Source organism: Elephas maximus, chromosome 5, assembly GCF_024166365.1.
Source record: "Elephas maximus indicus isolate mEleMax1 chromosome 5, mEleMax1 primary haplotype, whole genome shotgun sequence".
NCBI classification, from domain to species: domain Eukaryota; kingdom Metazoa; phylum Chordata; class Mammalia; order Proboscidea; family Elephantidae; genus Elephas; species Elephas maximus.
The window spans coordinates 38101805-38107812 of record NC_064823.1 but is presented as its reverse complement, the minus strand read 5'-3'; the positions used below and the strand labels follow the sequence as shown (position 1 = coordinate 38107812).

General features: G+C 43.0%; 1 pseudogene; it reads right to left on the bottom strand.

Moving 5' to 3' along the window:
* Positions 1-455: 455 nt before the first annotated feature.
* On the bottom strand, positions 456-1055 carry LOC126077522 (histone H2A type 1-like; annotated as a pseudogene).
* Between the last annotated feature and the right edge of the window lie 4953 nt (positions 1056-6008).

Here is a 6008-nt window from a genome sequence, read left to right as displayed (position 1 = left end):
ATGGCAAGAGGTAGGGAAATACCCCTTTGGTTGGATTTTGATTGTGCTTGGTGCTTAGTTTTTACCGAGGGATCCAGAACGTATTACTGGATGAGCAAGAATTCATTGACTTGAGGTTCTTCCTCCCCTTCCCTTCCCTCCTCTCTCCTCCCCTCCCCTTCCCTTCTTCCCTAATGCAGAGTAAGTTTTTAATAGGAAACAATTTGCAGGTGCAGAATCGTCAGTGAGATAGGATTGCTGAAGCTGTCCATCCCATTAATTTCTTAGAGTTGGTAGGCTTGGCAGACACTTCGGATCCTAGCATCTCTCTTTTGAAATCTTTGTATTTTCTGTTCCTTCATAACAGAGGACCTTAGCTCATCTTTTGAAATGGTGTGGGGTGGGTGGGGCGGAGAGGAGCTCTGAAACGGGTCTGTGGGTTTGAAGTGTTTCCTGAAGCGCATACAAGTGTCATATTACTTGCCCTTGGCCTTGTGGTGGCTCTTGGTCTTGGGCAGCAGCACAGCCTGGCTGTTAGGCAGGACGCTGCCCTACGAGATCTTGACGCAGCCGAGCAGCTTGTTGAGCTCCTTGTTGTTCCGGATGGCCAGCTACCGGCGGCGTGGCACAATGCGCATCTTATTGTGGGCCGAGTTGTCCGCCAGCTCCAGGATCTCCGCGGTCCGGTACTTCAGCACTGCCGCCAGGTACACCAGCGGACCAGCGCGGCAGGAAGGCTCCACGAGGTTACCTTTGTGGAGCAAGCGGTGCACACGCCCCACAGGAAGCTGCAGACCCACTTTAGCTGGAGCTTTGCCGCCCTGCTTGCCACGTCCAGAGATTGCAAACAGGCAAAAAAAGGAAAACAAGGCACAAAGAAAAACAGAACAACCCCTGAGGTACTTACTTAAGACATGGGATTTAACACCCTATTGAGACATCCAGGACTTGTGGTAAACTCACGACTGTAGTATGGACCTCAGAAGTCTGGAGCAGAAGTCTCTAAAGGTCACAAATAAGATGCATCAGCAGCTATCCCACACATCCACACCAACCACCACAGTTGCATCAGCCATGCTTTCCCAGTTTGCACCATATGACTCCCTGAAGGAAGAGAAAAAACTTCTTGTTGGTGGGTGCCTTCCAGTAGGTTCTGACTCCACGCAACCCCATGCACACAAGAAGGAAACACTGCCTGGTCCTGAGCCATCCTCACAATCATTGCTATATTTGAGCCCAGTGTTGCAGCCACTATGTTACTCAATCTTGTTGAGGGTCTTCCTCTTTTTTAATGACCCTTTGCTTTACCAAATATGATGTCTTTCTCCAGGCACTGGTCCCTTCTGATACCATGTCCAAGGTAGGCGAGACCAAGTCTCGCCATCCTCACTTCTAAAGAGCATACTGGCTGTACTTCTTCCAAGATAGATCTGTTCATTGTTCCGACAGTCCATGGCATATTCAATATTCTTCGCCGACACCATAATTCAAAGGTGTCAATTCTTCTTCAGTCTTCCGTTTATAATGATGTTGCTTATTGGTCCGGTCGTGAGGATTTCTGTTTTCTTTATGTTAAGCTGCAAGCCATACTGAAAGCTGTAGTCTTTGATCTTCATCAGTAAGTGCTTCAAGTCCTCTTCGTTCTTTTTAAGCAAGCAAGGTTGTATCATCTGCATATCACAGTTTGTTAATGAGTCTTCCTCCAATCCTGATGCCACATTCTTCTTCCTAGAGTCCAACTTCTCTGATTATTTGCTCAGCATACAGATTGAATAACTCTGGTGAAAGGATACCGCCCTGACACACACCTTTCCTGATTTTAAACCATACAGTATCTCCCTGTTCTGTTTGAACAATTGCCTCTTGGTCTAAGTACAGTTTCCACATGAGCACAAATAAGTGCTCTGGGATACCCATTCTTCGCAATGTTATCCGTAATTTGTTATGATCCACACAGTCTAATGCCTTTGCATAGTCAATAAAACACAGATAAATGTCTTTCAGGTATTCTTTGCTTTCAGCCAAGACACACCTGACATCAGCAATGATATCCCTCAATCCACGTCCTCTTCTGAAACTGGCTTGAATTTTCAGCAGTTCCCTATCAGTGTACTGCTGCAACCATTTTTCAATTATCTTCAGCATAATTTACTTGCAAGTGATATTAATGATATTATTCAAAAATTATCCCATCCTGTTGGATAACCTTTCTTTGGAGTGGGCACAAATATGGATCACTTCCAGTCAGTTGGCTAAGTAACTGCCTTCCAAATTTCTTGGCATAGACCAGTGAGAACTTCCAGCGTTGCTTCTGCTTGTTGAAACATCTCAACTGATATTCCATCAATTCCTGCAGCCTTGTTTTTTGTCAATGCCGTCTTTGCATCTTGGACTTCTTCCTTCAGTACCATCAGTTCTTGATCGTTTTCTATCTCCTGAAATAGTTGAGTGTCAACCAGTTCTTTTTGGTACAGTGACTCTGTGTATTCCTTCAATTTTCTTTTGAGGCTTTCTGAGTCATTAACTTTTTTGCCCATGGAAACCTTCAATATTGTTAATTCGAGGCTTGAATTTTTTCTTCAATTCTTTCAGCTTGAGAAATGCCAAGCATGTTCTTCCCTTTTGGTTTTCTAACTTCAGGTCTTTGCACATTTCATTATAATATTTTACTTTGTCTTCTCGAGCTGCCCTTTTGAAATCTTCTGTTCAAGTCCTTTACGTCATCATTTCCTCCATTTGCTTTAGCTGCTCTACGTTCAAGAGCAAGTTTCAGAGTCTCTTCTGACATCCATTTTGGTCTTTTTTTTTTTTTTTCTGACTTTTTAATGGCTTTTGCTTTCTTCATGTATGATATCCTTGATGTTATCCCACAAATCATCTGGTCTTTGGTCATAAATGTTCAGTGCATCAAATCTATTCTTGAGATGGCCTCTCAATTCAGGTGGGATGTACTTAAGGTCATACTTTGGCCCTTGTGGACTTGTTTTAAATTTCTTCGGCTTCCACTTGAGCTTGCATATGAGCAACTGATAGTCTGCTCTGTAGTTGACCCCTGGCCTTGTTCTAACTGATGATACTGAGCTTCTCCATCGACTCTTTCCGCAGAGGTAGTCAGTTTGATTCCTGTGTATTCCATCCAGCAAGGTCCATGTGTATAAAAAAAAAATGTCTCTGTTTATGTTGCTGAAATAAGATATTTCCAATGAATAAGTAGTTGATCTTGCAAAATTCTATCGCACGATCGCCGGCATCATTTCTATCACCAAGGCTGTATTTTTCAACTCCGAGTCTTCTTCTTTGCTTCTTACTTTTCTTTTCAAATTACCTGTAATTATTAATTATCAATTGCATTGCATGTTTGATCAATTTCAAACTGCACAAGTTGGTAAAAATCTTCAATTTCTTCATCTTTGGCATTAGTGGTTTGTGCATAAATTTGAATAATAGTTGTATTAACTTGTCTTCCTTCCAGGCCTATGGATATTTTCCTACCATTGACAGCATTGTACTTCAGGGTAGATCTTGAAATGTCATTTTTGATGATGAATGCAACACCATTCTTCAATCTGTCATTCCTGGCATAATAGACCATGTGACTATCTGATTTAATATGGCCAATACCAGTTTATTTAAGCTCACTAATGCCTAAGTTATCAGTTTTTAAACATTCCATTTCATTTTTGACTACTTCCAATTTTCCTTGATTCATAATTCATACATTCCAAATTCCAATTACTAATGGATGTTTGCAGCTGTTTCTTCTCATTTTAAGTCTTGCCACATCAGCAAATGAAGGTCCCAAAAGCTTTACTACATCCATGTCATTAAGGCCAACTCTACTTAAGGAGGCAGCTCTTCCCAAGTTGTATTTTGAGTGCCTTCCAACCTGAGGGGTTCATCTTCTGGCACTCTGTCGGACAATGTTCTGCTGCTGTCCATAAGATTTTCACTGGCCAATTTTTTCAGAGGTAGATCACCAGGTCCTTCTTCCCAATCTGCCTTAGTCTGCAAGCTCTGCTGAAATCTATCCACCATGGGTGACTGTGCTGGTATTTGAAATACTGGTGGCGTAGCTTCCAGCATCATAGCAACACACAAGCCGCCACTGGATGACAAACTGACAGATGAGTGGTAGCAGATCAATTTTAAAGTATGTGCAAGACAAAAATGAACATAATGACATTACAGCTACACTTAAAGGGGGACTGGAGAGATAGTGAGATGGGAAAACCTTCCCAATGGGAGGAGCTATAACATAATAATCCAATTTTTGTGGATGAAATAGTAGCCAGAGCTAAGAATATAGATTCTTTGGCAGTGGCCAAAGGCCTAGATGTTTGGTCAGGTGAATGGACGTTAAAAAAGTGGAAGATCAGAGACAAGGAGCTGTGGAGTAGATATATGTGTATGAACATAAGGGAGTGAGCAGAAAATGTGAAAATTTTTGTATCACAAGCTAATGCTCCCCAGAAAGCACCCACCATGCACAAGTCACTAAACAACCAAGTAGACAAAGTGACTCAACAAGTTGACATTAGCCAGCCTTCACCATCAGTCATCCCAGATCTGGCACAATGGGAACATGAACAAAGTGGTTATAGTGCAAAAGGCAAACTATATCTAGGCCAACAACATGAATGTCTACATACTAAGGCCAATATAGTTACTGCTACCTCTGAATAGTCAACCTGTCAACAACAGACACAAATGCTGGGTCCCTGATGTGGCATTAATCCTCAAGGAGGCCAATTGGCCGCTTTACGGAAAATCAGCTACATTGGGTATCCTCCACCCTGAAAAGTCCAGTGGTTCATCCTCATAAGAACAGACACTTATTCTGGATATGGGCGTGCTTTTCTGCCTGCAGAGCCTCAGCCAGCCCACTATCTGTACACTAATGGAATACGTGGCCCATAGACACGTAATCCCACACAACATAGTATCCAACCAGGGGACCCACAGTACAATAAAAGGTGTACAGGAGTGGGTTCATGACTGTCATGGATTGAATTATGTCCCCCCAAAAATATGTGTATCAACTTGGTTAGGCCATGATTCCCAGTATTGTGGTCACCTCCCTGATCCAAGGTAAAGGGAGTTTCCCTGAGCTGTGACCTGCGCCACCTTTTATCTCTCAAGAGATAAAAGGAAAGGGAAGCAAGCAGAAAGTTGGGGACCTCATACCACCAAGAAAGCAGCACTGGGACCAGAGCTCGTCCTTTGGAACCGGGGTCCCTGGGCCTGAGAAACTCCTCAACCAGGGGAAGATTGAGGACAAGGACCATTGAGACAGACAGGGTTAACTGTACTGGTGGAACAAAAGAGCTGTTAAAAGGTTATCTTCTAGAAGTTGGGTAAACAGGAACCACACCCTATCTTGAGACAGATAGGGTTAACTGTGCTGGTGGAAGAAAAGAGGTGTTAAAAGATTACCACCTAGAATTTGGGTAAACAGGAACCCACCCTATCAACATAAGATTGAAACAACCCATGAATTACTATCTCCTTCTTAGTGTTTTTCTAGTCCCCTCCTCCTTTACAGGCTCCGCGTGCACAGAAGAACAAAGTGTGACCACTGTTTAACGTTCCTTAGCCCTCCGAAGATGGTGATGTAGCGCAGAGGATCAAATGCGCTTGCGCTATATCCCATAATGATGCCAAGGGCTGCCAGAGGACTCCATCTTGAATATCAATGGATTCCATCTTAGATTCCAGATGCATGCGCAACCTAATTAGCATACACCACCATTCTGAGAAGTACCCACCCCTTGAAAGAAGCCCGCTAAATATTCATTACTCTGTTGTCTCCACCAAACCCATATAAGCCTTAGCCTTGCTTTCCTTTTTGAGTCAGTCTTTTGAAGAGGCTTAGATCCTCGCTGACTCCTTTTGCTTGACTCAAGCAAAATAAGGCTTGCTGAAGATAAAGTTTGTCTTCTGTGTGTCTTATTACTCGGGAAAAGACAAGGACCCTTTGCGTCAGAATGGCAATTGGTAACACTTCCTCCAGAGCTGACAGAGAAAGCCTT